The sequence below is a fragment of the Triturus cristatus genome, chromosome 9, assembly GCF_964204655.1.
Source record: "Triturus cristatus chromosome 9, aTriCri1.1, whole genome shotgun sequence".
Taxonomy (NCBI): domain Eukaryota; kingdom Metazoa; phylum Chordata; class Amphibia; order Caudata; family Salamandridae; genus Triturus; species Triturus cristatus.
This window is the reverse complement of record NC_140592.1, coordinates 769725094-769740893: the sequence shown is the minus strand read 5'-3', so window position 1 is coordinate 769740893 and position 15800 is coordinate 769725094. Positions and strand designations below refer to the sequence as shown.

General features: G+C 45.4%; 1 protein-coding gene across 5 annotated transcripts in view; it reads right to left on the bottom strand.

The window, feature by feature from the left end:
* Positions 1 to 15800, bottom strand: part of ARMH4 (armadillo like helical domain containing 4) — a 776849-nt gene that overhangs the window by 530387 nt on the left and 230662 nt on the right. The gene's annotated exons all lie outside the window — the stretch shown is intronic.

The window sequence follows — 15800 nt, the reverse complement described above, 5'->3', positions numbered from 1 at the left end:
CCGGTGTTGCAATTTCCTTCTGTAGCAACTAGAACAGCAAGTTCCAGATGCAGGCAAGCAGAAGGGTGAAGTCTTGTATCCCTGAGACTTCAGGCAGGAGGCAAGCTCAAATTCTAGCCCTTGGAGAAATATATTCTGCAAGACAATGGCAGTTCCTTCTCCTTTCCTTGGCAATAAAGAAACCACTGCAGGCCAACCCAGCAAAACAGCACGCTGGCAGAGGGGCAGTCCAAACTCCTGCAGCTTCCTTGGTTCTTCTCCTTGGCAAAGGTTCGTCTTGTTTTCCCAGAAGTGATCTAAAGTCCTGGGGTCTGAGCCCCAATATTTATACCAGTAAATCCTTTGTCCTCTAAAGGCAGAGGGTCCTGTACCTAGTCCAAACCAGTTCTGGCTGCATTCTGCCAGTGCACAACATCTTCCTTTGTCAGTGCGGGCCAGGGTCATCAGACGCACCACAGGAGGTGGAGCCAGCATTGTGGAAGGCAGGCACAGCCCTATTCAGGCCCAGGTGCTACACCACTCCCAATGCAGATAGGTCTATTCAACCTCGTGCTGACTCACCCTGTCTCCTGGAGCCACCCCAGCCCCTGTCACTCACAAACCAGACATTCAATACACAACCTAGCAGAGGCAGGCTGGATGGTTAGGCAAGAAAATACCTACTTTCTAAAAGTGGTATTTCCAAACACAGAATGTTAAAACCAACTTCACTAACAGATGTATTTTATAATTCTGAGTTCAGGCATACTAAACCTGAATTTCTACCTAGTTCCCTAAGTCAGTTAGGATTATAAGATGTTATAATCAAACTGCCCATTCTGGCCTATGGGAACAGGTAGTCTTGCAATAGTGAAAAAGAAATTAAATTGGCTGTAATTCACTATCAGGACATGCCACACACTTCAGAGCATGTCCTACCTTTTACATCAATGCACCCTGCCCACGGGGGTACCTTGGGCCTACATTAGGGGTGACTAACATGTAGAAAAGGGAAGGTTTGGGGACTGGCAAGTGGGTGCACTTGCCAAGTCGACATGGCAGCCCCAGGCTGCACACAGGCTCTGCAATGGCAGGCCTGAGTCACATTTTACAAGCTGCTTCTGTGGGTGGCACAATCAGTGCTGCAAGCCCACCAGCAGCATTTGATTTACAGGCCCTGGGCATACATGGTGCACTGTACTAGGGTCTGACAAGTAAATCAAATAAGCCAATCATGGCGTCACTAATCCATTACAACAATTTACAATAGAGAGCATATGCACTTTAGCACTGATCAGCAGTGGTAAAGTGCCCAGAGTCATAAAACCACCAACAACAGGCCAGAAGAAATACAGGAGGAAGGCAAAAAGTTTCAGGGATGACCCTGCAAAAAGGACCAAGTCCAACACAACCCCCTTCCAGCCAAAACGCAGAGTAGACCAATAATTACATTGATGGAATTCCCTGCTTTGGGCGATAGAACAGGGACCCTGGCCTACAACTGCAGGGGCATACTCCAGTTCTACGCCATTCTGAACCTTTTTGGATCCCTCTGTCCATACTCTCAGGGCCCACTAAGCTAACCCATGGGGAACCCTTCTCCTCACCTGTGGACACCACCTTTGCAGCACCTAACCTTAGCTTGCTCATTGGTATGCCCCAACAGACAGGCAGTACCCACATGGCCAACACAGTGGTGTGGCCCAGTCCACCCCCGGGTTGCGACTCCTGTCCCCCTCCGAGGGGCAACTCTGTCCACCAGGACAGCAAGCCACAGTGGCCACTGACAGCTGTCAGCGATGAGAACCAGGCCCCAGGTCTTTCATGGTTCTCCAACCTCTGTGGCGTCAGAGAGCGGGGGGGCAGTAGCCCCAGGTGTTAGGCACCCTTGGTCCACTCTCCCTCCTGTCAGGTCAGATCAGGTATGACATCTTGACACTGACCCACCAACCCCGGGCCTGTACCCGGTGGCTGGGCAGGTGACTGGGGTGGGCTTTCCCACACCTGGTCCTCCTCCTCCTCGGGGCTCTGTACCCTCCCACATGGAGCGGTACCCCCTTCCAGAATTGTCAGGGCACCTGTGGCAGGTGTCCTGCACAATTCGCCTACCAGTTCAGGGGTTCTATCCTGTGATAGAGCGCCATGTTATTCTGAATTTGTAGGGGTGCATTATAATCACTGGTAGTCCGCACCCATGTGTTTAGTGGGAATTTATTAACGTAAGCTTTAGAAATGTGGTACTAAAGGCAGCATATATCGTTGTGTGACTAGAAATGTAATCGAGTCATTTATGAAGTCTAATGTAATGCTTAGTCGAAAATGTATGTTAGATAATGTATAACGAATTAGTCCACGTATAATGTGATGTGTTAGGATTTAAACATGCACCATATTAAAGTCTGCACGTGTAGATTTGCTCATTCATGTATGCAATTTAATGAATATCAATGCTTATAGTATGGTTCTAGAAATGCGTGTTTAAAATGTGTAAAGGTCTGATCGCATATACGTTTAAAGAGAAAGGCCTATTCGTTTCTTATGTTAGCTGAATATTGTAGGTCGAAAACTGTTTCCCTTGAAAAGGCTCTGAGGGTTTGTGAGACTCTGCAGATCTCAGAGAAGTGGAAAGTTTCTTGTTCCCATGTTTCTGTTGCAGGTGCAAGGACACCTAGTTTGTTAGGAAGACTAATTATTTGTTTTAGGAGTTAGCATGGTATGAGAAGCCAACAAGGGAGTTTACTGGAATGCAGGGATGATACTTTCAGCGGAGAAGGTGCCTGGGACCCAAGGTCAAGTTAACCGTCTTTGGATGGAGTACAAGTTTCAGTGGAAAAGTACCGGAGGAAGACCTGGATGTAGAGGTATGACGGATGGCGTGTTCTATGATTTTGGGATTTTGAATTAGGGACCGTGCCCCGTGGGTTGAGGAGTTGAGGATTAGATGGGAAGCTAGAAGAAGCATCTTAGAACGAGCTCTGTACTGAGCAAAGTGAGTGTACTTCTAAGGAAGTCTTCACTACTGACAGCATTTTCCCCAGGCAAGAGAATAAAAAGGTAAGTAGGGATGTCACCTTAGAGATAGAGTAGGGATAGATTAATCGATTTTTCTTTTTAGGTTGATGACTTCTAATATAGAGATTGGAGCAGTTATTGGTTGCCTAATGCTTTTGGAGCTAACTATTCTTATTCTGAGTCGAATGAGACTCCTGTCTAGGATATTTTTTATATTAGTGCCCATTTATTTCCTTAACCTCGTGATGAGGTGCTTGTATGTGCAATTATTTTTGGCTTTGTAATAAACCCCTAAAATCTGAAATTCGGAGTCAGTGATCCTTTAGAGTTTAAAATTTGCTTTATATGATTATGTGTTAAAATTGGATTTTCTCCCCTTTACACTATTTAGCAGATAGAAAGATCCTGGCGACCTGTGAGGATTCTTGGCGATGGTAAGACAGATAAGAATCCGGCTTTATCACCTGCAACTGGGATCCCAGCCTAGGGTCTGTACCCTTAGACTGGGCAGAGGTCAGGGGTGAGGCTGCCCTCTCCCCGCCCCCCCTTACTGAGGCCCTGCACCCTCCTACCCAGAGCGGTGCCCCAGAAGACAAACCGGTAGGGACACTGATTACAGTTGTCCTTCCCTCCAGATTAGGCAGCACCTGAACCTGGCTTCCCAACCCAGGGACTAACCCCTGTGGTTGAGCACCTGTCCTGCGCACCAGGACTTCCTGGGGAGCACACAGGCTCCCCCAAGGGTAACACATGACTCGTGTGTTGTGTGACAGTCTGCCTGGCGCAGATCTCCCAACCCCTGTACATCTGACAGTGCGTGAAGATCCCCCAGGACAGAAGTGGTGTTACCATGGTCATTCCAAGTAGACTCAGCCCTTCTGGCCGGTCCCTGACCCACTGGTTCTCCCACTGGGGACTCTCCCCCTCTCACCCCTCCATCTGGACGTCTGCACCCTCCACTTAGGAGTGGCACTGCCAGACACCAGAACTGATGGAGGTCCACTTACAGACACCCCCAGTTCTCCTGACACTAGGAGATCCCCCTCTAGACTATTAGTACAGCCTTGGCTCCCTACCTGGTGTTCCCTTAAGGAACCATCCAGGTCCTGAGACTGAGGTTGGGGCATTTCGGGACACATCCCAGTCTCACTCCTTCTCCTTGGAGACAGGACGTGAGGCCTTACAACCCCCCCACTACACTGGGACCTAGTTGGGCTACTCTGAACCTCTCCCACCACTCTGGGCTGGAAGATACCTGAGCCACTCCTCTTAGGGTCACTCCCCAATGCCTCTTCAGACCCTCTGGAATCCACCAAAAGGTGTGCCTCCCTGGTGAGCTCCCTGGGGTCAGAGAACTCACACTCCAACAGGTGTTGGCATAGCTCTGGAAAACAGGGACTTACAATATGCTCTCCCACAATTGGATCACACAGCCCCCCACAGGTGTTAACCAAACTATCCTTCACCTCACCATCCAGTGCCTTGCACACGTACTCCACACCACTCTCCTGAGACTGGCAAGACAGTATCTGACTGTTTCTGTGACTCACTCCACACTCTTCTGGGTGGTCTCCACACTTACACACTAGGATTTCAACCATGGGGGAACCCCTCTCCCTGCACCTCTCATCTAGAGTCAGTAGAGTGTCCTGCCCACCACTAGGACCATGAACTCCTGCGTCAGTTTCCCAATTTACCTCAGGGACACTGCGCACCACTGGAGCTACCTCATATCCTTGAACCCCCTGGTGTATGTTAACCCCCTCCTTCAAGTCAGGCGCCACATCTCTGGGTGTGTGTACTTCTCCCTCAGCACTAGGTAACTCAATCTTCCTGCCACCATCTGAGCTGGATTCCACCTCCAACCCAGCCAAGCTCACTTCTTGAGCTACACAAATTTCTTCTTCGTGGGTTAAGGCCCTCTTAGCCTCAGCCCTCTCGAGCTCCTCATCAAGCTCTCTCAGCCTCTGCTCACAAGCCAGAAGCCCTTCATCTTTTTCCATTTCTTCCTCACTTTCAGAGAAATCCTCCTCCTCAGACTCATTTGGCAGTGTTAGCATCCAGTGTGGTAGTTCATACTGAAATAGGGCTGTCTCTAGATCCTCCCTGGATCTTCTCTTCACAGGCAGCCCCCTTTCCTTGCAGAACACACGTAGCTTCCTCATTGTATACATTAACATGTGCCAGAAGTCAAGTCCCATCTTGTCAAGACTTCACAGGTGCAACAACTAACCAGAGTCTTAGTAAACAATACTTCCAGGAGGACACCAGAAAACAGAAAAACAGTATGTGGTTGCGTTATGGTCTGCACTCACTAGTAGTGTACACCAATCGCTGTATATGACTCACAAATGCAAGTCCAAATCCTCACAGCTGGCCACCATAGTTAGAACTGGGGGCCTCTAGTTGGCAATGGTTTGCACCTTTGTCCAAATAGGGACCCTTTCTTCTGGTCAGAGTAAGGGGCCTACACTCCTAAAATAACGCCAGCTCAACCCTGTGGTAGCTTGGCACAAGCAGGAAGGCTTATCTCAGAGGCAGTGTGTAAAGCATTTGTGAACACATACAGTAATACAGTGAAAACACTACACTACAAATGGACACCACACAGGTTGTATAAAAATAAGTATTCTTTATATAGACTTAACACAAGACCAAAACGACAAAAATCCAAAATAATACTTAAAGATAGTAGGAATAGCTCAAAATTAGGTTATTCTCTTAAAAGCAGTCTTTAGCAACAGATAACCCCAACTGGAGTTATCATGACGTCGTGGTCAAAGGAGTCCCAAAGTAGGGCGCTGACCGCGAGGTGCGCAGCGTCAGGCCCGGAGTCAAAACAGACCCACAAACAACAGTACCTTGGAAAAGCAAAAACAAAGACAGCTCGTGGCATCGGGGAGGTGCGGTGTCGTTAGCGCTGTGCGGCGTCGGTTCCTTGCTTCAGGGGAGGCGGCGCATCGGGTCCTCAATGCTTACGCAAGCCAGGGGAAGTGTCCGTTCTTTACCGGAGAGAAGGTGACATCACGATGGTGCCGAAACCACGGTTCAGTACGATGTCATGATGTCGATGGATTTGTGACCGCCCACGTAGAGGATCGGCTCCACGATGATGTCGGCTTCGGAGTCGATGTAGCACAGCAGCCGGCGTCGGGTCTACTTTGTAAGTCGGATCAGCGCTCACGGCTTTGATGCAGAGTATGGCGTCGCTCACCGGCGTCGATGTTGCAATTTCCTTCTGTAGTAACTAGAACAGCAAGTTCCAGATGCAGGCAAGCAGAAGGGGTGAAGTCTTGTATCCCTGAGACTTCAGGCAGGAGGCAAGCTCAAATTCAAGCCCTTGGAGAAATAGTCTGCAAGATGATGGAAGTTCCTTATCCTTTACTTGGCAATAAAGAAGCCACTGCAGGCCAACCCAGCATAACAGCACACTGGCAGAGGGGCAGTCATACTCCTGCAGCTTCCTTGGTTCTTCTCCTTGGCAAAGGTTTATATTGTTTCCCAGAAGTGATCTAAAGTCCTGGGGTCTGGGCCCCAATATTTATACCAGTAAATCCTTTGTCCTCTGAAGGCAGAGGGTCCTGTACCTAGTCCAAACCAGTTCTGGGTGCATTCTGCCAGTGCACAACTTCTTCCTTTGGCAGTGTGGGCCAGGGTCATCAGACACACCACAGGAGGTGGAGCCAGCATTGTGGAAGGCAGGCACAGCCCTATTCAGGCCCAGGTGCTACTCCTCTCATCACAAGTAAATCAAATAAGCCAATCATGGAGTCACTAATCCATTACAACAATTTACTGTAGAGAGCATATGCACTTTAGCACTGATCAGCAGTGGTAAAGTGACCAGAGTCATAAAACCACCAACTGGCCAGAAAATAATACAGGAGGAAGGCAAAAAGTTTCAGGCATGACCCTGCAAAAACAGCCGAGTCCAACGATGCAGAAGAGTTCCTTCGAGTTGCTGGCGTTGGCCTGGATTTTGTTTTTCGTATGAAGGTCCTTATGGTGGATCTGATGAGTTGGTGGTATTCTTTTATGGCGTTCTCGTAGGTGGTACGGTCTTCCAAGGTTCTGCTGTTTATCCATAGCTTCTCGAGGCGTCTGCAGGTGCGTCTGGATTCTTGGAGGTCGGCGGTGAACCAGGTGGCCTTACTGGGGCGCTGTCTGTTGGGATTGCGGAGGGGGGCGAGGTTGTCTGCACAATTGGTATCGAGGGTGGACATGGATCATGCAGTGACCCCGATTTTGTGGACTTGAGTAGGTTGAGGACTTCTGCATCAGTGACAAATGATAATAGGCTGAGTTTGGGTTGAAAACTTTTGCCAAGAAAATGTGGGTCAAGAGTGGAACCTGAGCTGTAATAAAAATAGCGCTCGGGTCCATGATTCTAGAACAAGTGAACTGATTGTAAATTTGTTCAACTTTGTTACAGAAATAAGAGGCTATTTTCTCACAGATGGATAGACTGTTGTTACTGCCTCTTTTCTCTGGGGGTTTGGTGAGCTTATTTATAACTGGAAAAAGTTCTCTAGCAGAATGCTTGGATGTTTCAATTTGTTGTGTAAAATAAGCAGATTTTTCCTTGATGATAGCTGCCTTATAACTGGCCAGAGAACATTTGTAAATTACTTTATCAGCAGAATTATAATTTAATCTCCATTTCCTTTCGAGTCTTCTACAATTTTATTTTCTGAGACAAAGAGTTTCTGTGAACCAGGGTGCAGATTGTTTAGATTTGTAAAGGCCCCTACATTTTTGGGCACAGCTCTGGAGATGGCAGAGTTTAGCCAATGTGTGTAATTCGCTGTGGCCTGAGTAGGATCGAGTCATTGGGCATGATACACCTGAGGAAGGTGTTGTCACAGAATATCGAATGCCTCCAGAGGGCTCTCAAAGCAACCAACTCAGACAAATGGAAAACCTTCCTTTGGGATGTTGGGAGATATGACGATCTGGCTGAACGTTGCCTCTCTGCTCTATGGAACATCCGTCCTCAACTCAGTGTCACCAGGCATGGGATCCTGTTTTGTGGTCAAACCTATGTAATGGTTGTAACTGTAGGGAAATTTGTCCCTACAACATGGAATCTTCCCTGTGGCATCCCCCAAGGAACCTCTCTAATCCCCACCTTATTTAATTTGTACATCAGTCCTTTGGTTAACCTTTGGGTTCTCAGATGTTTCCTATGCAGACGACACACAAATTGTGGTATCTGATACAGGAAATCCAGCCCATATCCAGCCCATAGAGCCTCTCAATTCCGACTCTGTATGGAAAAATTGGAACATGGATGGCGGAAAACTGCCTGAGATTAAATTCAGGCAAGATCGAAATTCTACTCTTTAGAAACAACAGCAACTTTTGGTGCCCGGACTTGTGGCCACCAGATATGGGCTCTGCTCAGTTGAAAAGGTTAGAAACCTGGGGGTCATTTTTGACAATAAATCCTCCTTCGAGAACCAAATCTATCAAATAACTTCCTTAGTTTTCTTCTTTTTGAAGATCCTGAGAAAAATGTTAGCCTACATTCCCTCTAATCTTATAAAAACTGATTATGCCAGCACTAATCTTGTCCAAACTGGACTGTTGTAATGGACTATATATCGGCTTACAACAAAAAATGGTAGCTAAACTTCAGACACTACAAAATGCTGCAGCCCATCTCATTTTCAGTCTCCCCAAATGTAATTCAGCTTCCATGGCACTGAACCAACTGCACTGGCTACCTGCGAAGAAAAGGACTGCATTCAAGGCCTTGTGCACCGCCTTTAAGGCACTACATAACATCGGACCAGTTGCCCTTTGCTTTTTCACTGGTATAAACCTCCTAGACCCTTACATTCGCAGGATTTGAAAAATTTGGAGGTGCCAAAGTTCAGTCTTGCCCGCTGGGGCGGTAAAAGATTTGTAACCCGCACCGCTAAATTATGGAACTCCCACCCTCTTGAATTGAAAAACTCCCAGACCCATTTACATTTCAGGAAGGCATTCAAAACGTGTCTCTTTTAACCCAGATGGCAAATTTTCTCTAGCCTGTTTCACTGACCGCCCTCACGCATTGCAGCGCCAAGACAACTTTGTGTACACGAGCACTATATACAACTTTATAACATAACATAATAGAAGTATATCTGTGAATGACCCCTGACAACCAAGATAATGCCATGGCAGAGACTCACTATATGTTATTACAGTTGAAGGTTTAATTGATGTTGTTGAAAGTTTGGAAGGAACATAGTTTTGCACTGGGCCATTCCCAGTGATGTCACCCTGGCAAAACACGCACATGCAATCTAACCCCAGATGCGAGGTCAAACTGAGCTCAATAAAAGGGAAGAGAGCCCACAAGCACACACGAGCGCAGTTAGTGAGCCAATAGCTGTGTCCTGAGCGCCTCATTGCTAACATCAGGGGCGCAGGAAGGGGGGTGCGGTGGGTGCAGACCGCACCGGGTGTCATCACTGAGGGGGGTGACAAAATGCCAAAAATAAATTAAACATATTTTTGCCATTTTGTCAAGCCATAGGTGACAAGAAATTTTCTGCACCGGGTACCACCTGACCATGCTACGCCACTGGCTAACACTGCTACTGCGTGAGCACAATGCCACTACACTTGCCTTCATTTGTAAATCTCGATTTAGCCGTAAACACAAACTCCAGACGAATTCAAAATTACACACTTGATGTGGGCTTGAGGTGCCAGATTCCCTGCCACAAGCAACACTACAATGCCAAACTCCCTGGTTGTCCTTGCGGGGCTACACCTGCAGCATGTGTTGTACCTGTTCAAAAGTGTGTTTCACATGTTTCACCTAAATCACACCAAACTCTTGGCCTGGATAGGGTCAAGCACACAATTTTTCCTTTCTTAATGTCTATTCAGACACTTCAGCTGCTCTTGTGTGAAATGCTCTGATTAATAGTTTTTTTAGCATTCCAATTTGCTAATCCAAAGAGTGTCAATGCTGACCAATTAGCAGTGAGATGCTCACAACTGAATTTGAAAGACTATTTCTGCCTCTCACCCACTAGGCTATTAAAAGAATTATTGGCTATAAAAAAAAATAAGCAGAAAGGCAAGAACTAGTTTTATTTTGCATTTCACAGGTCTGCCAATTTGCTCTATGACATATAATACCATCTGCATTCATAGCTTTTCAGCCAACAGAATGTTCCATAGTGGGCTTGTAGTTTTGCTTGTATTGCTGCCACAATGGGCTAAAAGATTCTCAACATGTAAAGTGCTGCTGACTACAATGCCAGAATTGGCCTGAGGTCACATACAAAACATGAAGCCTCATATTTAAAATGCTTACAAATTCACTTAGCCCATTCCAAAACCCACTTCTTTCACACATAAAACCAAACGTAATCTCTGCTCACATATTTTAGAAAGTTTCACTCTTCCATTCTCTTCATGCATTAAAACAAGCATTGGCAATGAAAATTGTTTTGTCTTTTGTGTAGTGGAATGTTTACTTGCGAGCTCCACATCACAACAAAAATGCAACATAGGCAGCAGCATCACAACCTTCCCTAACACAAAGAATAAATCAAATACATGTCGCAGAAGCAGGAATGGACATCACTTGGGTCTCTCACACATACGGAACATGTACATACAGGTAGCTAACACACTAAGGAGGGAGTGTGAGGAGTTAAAAGACTGTTGTACATTCTTTTCTTAAACAGACATAAACATGGAATCTTCCCTGTGGCATCCCCCAAGGAACCTCTCTAATCCCCACCTTATTTAATTTGTACATCAGTCCTTTGGTTAACCTTTGGGTTCTCAGATGTTTCCTATGCAGACGACACACAAATTGTGGTATCTGATACAGGAAATCCAGCCCATATCCAGCCCATAGAGCCTCTCAATTCCGACTCTGTATGGAAAAATTGGAACATGGATGGCGGAAAACTGCCTGAGATTAAATTCAGGCAAGATCGAAATTCTACTCTTTAGAAACAACAGCAACTTTTGGTGCCCGGACTTGTGGCCACCAGATATGGGCTCTGCTCAGTTGAAAAGGTTAGAAACCTGGGGGTCATTTTTGACAATAAATCCTCCTTCGAGAACCAAATCTATCAAATAACTTCCTTAGTTTTCTTCTTTTTGAAGATCCTGAGAAAAATGTTAGCCTACATTCCCTCTAATCTTATAAAAACTGATTATGCCAGCACTAATCTTGTCCAAACTGGACTGTTGTAATGGACTATATATCGGCTTACAACAAAAAATGGTAGCTAAACTTCAGACACTACAAAATGCTGCAGCCCATCTCATTTTCAGTCTCCCCAAATGTAATTCAGCTTCCATGGCACTGAACCAACTGCACTGGCTACCTGCGAAGAAAAGGACTGCATTCAAGGCCTTGTGCACCGCCTTTAAGGCACTACATAACATCGGACCAGTTGCCCTTTGCTTTTTCACTGGTATAAACCTCCTAGACCCTTACATTCGCAGGATTTGAAAAATTTGGAGGTGCCAAAGTTCAGTCTTGCCCGCTGGGGCGGTAAAAGATTTGTAACCCGCACCGCTAAATTATGGAACTCCCACCCTCTTGAATTGAAAAACTCCCAGACCCATTTACATTTCAGGAAGGCATTCAAAACGTGTCTCTTTTAACCCAGATGGCAAATTTTCTCTAGCCTGTTTCACTGACCGCCCTCACGCATTGCAGCGCCAAGACAACTTTGTGTACACGAGCACTATATACAACTTTATAACATAACATAACAGAAGTATATCTGTGAATGACCCCTGACAACCAAGATAATGCCATGGCAGAGACTCACTATATGTTATTACAGTTGAAGGTTTAATTGATGTTGTTGAAAGTTTGGAAGGAACATAGTTTTGCACTGGGCCATTCCCAGTGATGTCACCCTGGCAAAACACGCACATGCAATCTAACCCCAGATGCGAGGTCAAACTGAGCTCAATAAAAGGGAAGAGAGCCCACAAGCACACACGAGCGCAGTTAGTGAGCCAATAGCTGTGTCCTGAGCGCCTCATTGCTAACATCAGGGGCGCAGGAAGGGGGGTGCGGTGGGTGCAGACCGCACCGGGTGTCATCACTGAGGGGGGTGACAAAATGCCAAAAATAAATTAAACATATTTTTGCCATTTTGTCAAGCCATAGGTGACAAGAAATTTTCTGCACCGGGTACCACCTGACCATGCTACGCCACTGGCTAACACTGCTACTGCGTGAGCACAATGCCACTACACTTGCCTTCATTTGTAAATCTCGATTTAGCCGTAAACACAAACTCCAGACGAATTCAAAATTACACACTTGATGTGGGCTTGAGGTGCCAGATTCCCTGCCACAAGCAACACTACAATGCCAAACTCCCTGGTTGTCCTTGCGGGGCTACACCTGCAGCATGTGTTGTACCTGTTCAAAAGTGTGTTTCACATGTTTCACCTAAATCACACCAAACTCTTGGCCTGGATAGGGTCAAGCACACAATTTTTCCTTTCTTAATGTCTATTCAGACACTTCAGCTGCTCTTGTGTGAAATGCTCTGATTAATAGTTTTTTTAGCATTCCAATTTGCTAATCCAAAGAGTGTCAATGCTGACCAATTAGCAGTGAGATGCTCACAACTGAATTTGAAAGACTATTTCTGCCTCTCACCCACTAGGCTATTAAAAGAATTATTGGCTATAAAAAAAAATAAGCAGAAAGGCAAGAACTAGTTTTATTTTGCATTTCACAGGTCTGCCAATTTGCTCTATGACATATAATACCATCTGCATTCATAGCTTTTCAGCCAACAGAATGTTCCATAGTGGGCTTGTAGTTTTGCTTGTATTGCTGCCACAATGGGCTAAAAGATTCTCAACATGTAAAGTGCTGCTGACTACAATGCCAGAATTGGCCTGAGGTCACATACAAAACATGAAGCCTCATATTTAAAATGCTTACAAATTCACTTAGCCCATTCCAAAACCCACTTCTTTCACACATAAAACCAAACGTAATCTCTGCTCACATATTTTAGAAAGTTTCACTCTTCCATTCTCTTCATGCATTAAAACAAGCATTGGCAATGAAAATTGTTTTGTCTTTTGTGTAGTGGAATGTTTACTTGCGAGCTCCACATCACAACAAAAATGCAACATAGGCAGCAGCATCACAACCTTCCCTAACACAAAGAATAAATCAAATACATGTCGCAGAAGCAGGAATGGACATCACTTGGGTCTCTCACACATACGGAACATGTACATACAGGTAGCTAACACACTAAGGAGGGAGTGTGAGGAGTTAAAAGACTGTTGTACATTCTTTTCTTAAACAGACATAAACATACATACAAAAGGTTATAGCACTCCTGAAGAAACACCAAACCTCAGGATGATGAGGCCTCAACTATCTAGACTGCTACTGTTCACTGGTTGTACAGTGTCTTAGTTATGGGTTCCCTAAGTTAGGTGAGGTTATGTCCCTCATGTCTACATTTATGTTCTCCCTTTATGAAACTGTCAGATCTATATTACAATTGTATCTGTGACAGCTAGAAATGTTATACTGGTATCTCTCTAATACAAGATTAAAAAGCAGGAGGGTAAGCAACAGACCGGGCTTCTGTTTTCTATCAACTTGTTTCGGCACAAGAATATTGCCACATGTGGGCTGTGCCTTCCTCAGGACTATAGGTCTTGGTCTCTCACTTCAGATGTTGTGAACAGTCTCTGATTTAAGTGCATTCATTATATCCTTTATTTTTCATAAGATGGGACAACAACAGGGGACATAATCCTTCTCCGTGAAACAGGCACACAATGGGCAGAAACACAGTAAGGTTCCATCCTTTAGAGACAGCTGCAGCAGCGGAAGGGCTGCTTTCTCCATCACAGGGCACATACAACTCAGGACACAGTAGTGCCATCTTTGCTACCTGACAGAAAAGGCACAAGGCAAGGGTGTAGCAAAGGACGCTTCCCTCTCTCAAAGTAGGGAGCAAGTCCAGTCTCCCATTCCCTGCAAACAGTTTCAGCGAAGCAGATTAGCACAGGTTTTGTTGCTCTCCGAACATGTACAAGAGGCTTGAGTGACAAGTAGGTTACCAACAGATCTCTTGAGCAGGTGCTTAACTCACTCAGATGAACATATTGGAAGGTAAATGAGTGAATATACAAGTTATAATACCATTCTCTTATATGTTATATTCCATGTCAGCATTCTGAAAGTCTTGCTCTGTTACATGGAGACCTGCTGCTACTGATGTAACTCCTGGTGTTATATCCTGTAGTCTCACTGCTGTCCCTTCCTTTAGATCCAACTGCTGCCATTCACATGCACATTTGTCAGTGAACCTTAGATCTCCAAGGCCGAGCTCTTGCTATACCAACACAGAGAACCTCCTTATGCATGGTTGTAAAGGGGATGGAGGGACATGCATGTGCCAAGTAGAGCCATTTAAAGACAAATTCAAAAAAAGGATTCCATGCTGCTCTTTTGTTCTGCCCCCTCCATTGTCCCTTCTGTCTACATATTCCACTTCCCCATTAGATATTTCTATCCCCCCTGTCTCCCCCCTCTCTCTCTCTTTCTCTCTCTCTCTCTTTCTCTTTCTATGCAGTTTCCATCCCTATATATTCTTTCATTTACCACCTTTTCCATCTTTCTCTCTTTCCCTTCCTCTCTCATTTTTATCTCTTCTCATTGTATTCTTTTACCTTTGTTTGACTTTTTACCTTTTTTTTACTCTCAATGCCCCAACACTCTTTATGCACACCTGCGTCTCTCTCTCACCCGCCTATATCCCAATTTAACACATTATAAACCCCTCCGTTACACTCTTAAAAATGCTCACACTCTCTCATTCCCTCTATTTCTCATATACCCCTCTCTTACTTCCTCCTCTCTTGTACTTCCATCTCTGTCAGCCCCTGGGGCCAGCACAAGGTGCCATTGTTGCTCCTTATACTGTAAATATGACATAACCTGCTGGTGGCAGCCTAGGCATCCCCTAGTATTCTCTTCTTCAAACATTGCCCTTGTTCTCTTGTGTTTCACACTGTCCTCTCTTCTCATACCTCAGAGCTACTCTCATTCATCCTCGTTCCTCTTCTTAGATGCATGAGCCACACTCTTTTCTTTCTCATCCCCACTTCCTTTCTCTATATCACATACTGTCCGCTCACACTTTTCAAATTTTTCATTCACCCATCCACTATAGTGAATTTTGATACCCTACTCTCTCTATTCTTTTCACTTCCCTCCAGCTTACGCACACTCTACTCTTCTTGACAATCACCCACAATTGCATCTCATACATGCCGCCTCACATACTTCTTGCACATAACTTCTAGCCTCACCTTTTTCTCACTCCCTTCTCTCAAAGACCACCTTTTCTGTCCCACACACTCATCTTTCCTTCTCATTTTCACTCCCATGCACACTCACACCCTTACCTCTCAATTAAATCCTCCTCTCACAAACACGTGCACACATTACATTCCCTCTTTCAAATCCCCTTTTCCCTTGCAAACCCCATTTAGTTGCCCTCTCACACATTCAACCTGCCTTACCCTGTGCCTTCTGTTGTACATATTTCTCATTATCTCAGTTCCTGTTTCTTACATGCTCTTTCACTTTTTTTGCTCTCTATCCTTTGCACAAACCCACACACTCAATGATTGCTGTGTTTTGTTGTTCCCTATCACCAATTCGATTGTTGAATGATTATTTTTTTTAATTGCGCCGCTAAAGACAAAGCTGTGATCCACAATTTGTCAATATCAACTTAGAAGACCTGCTGAGGAGGCCTGAAGAGAACATCCTATGA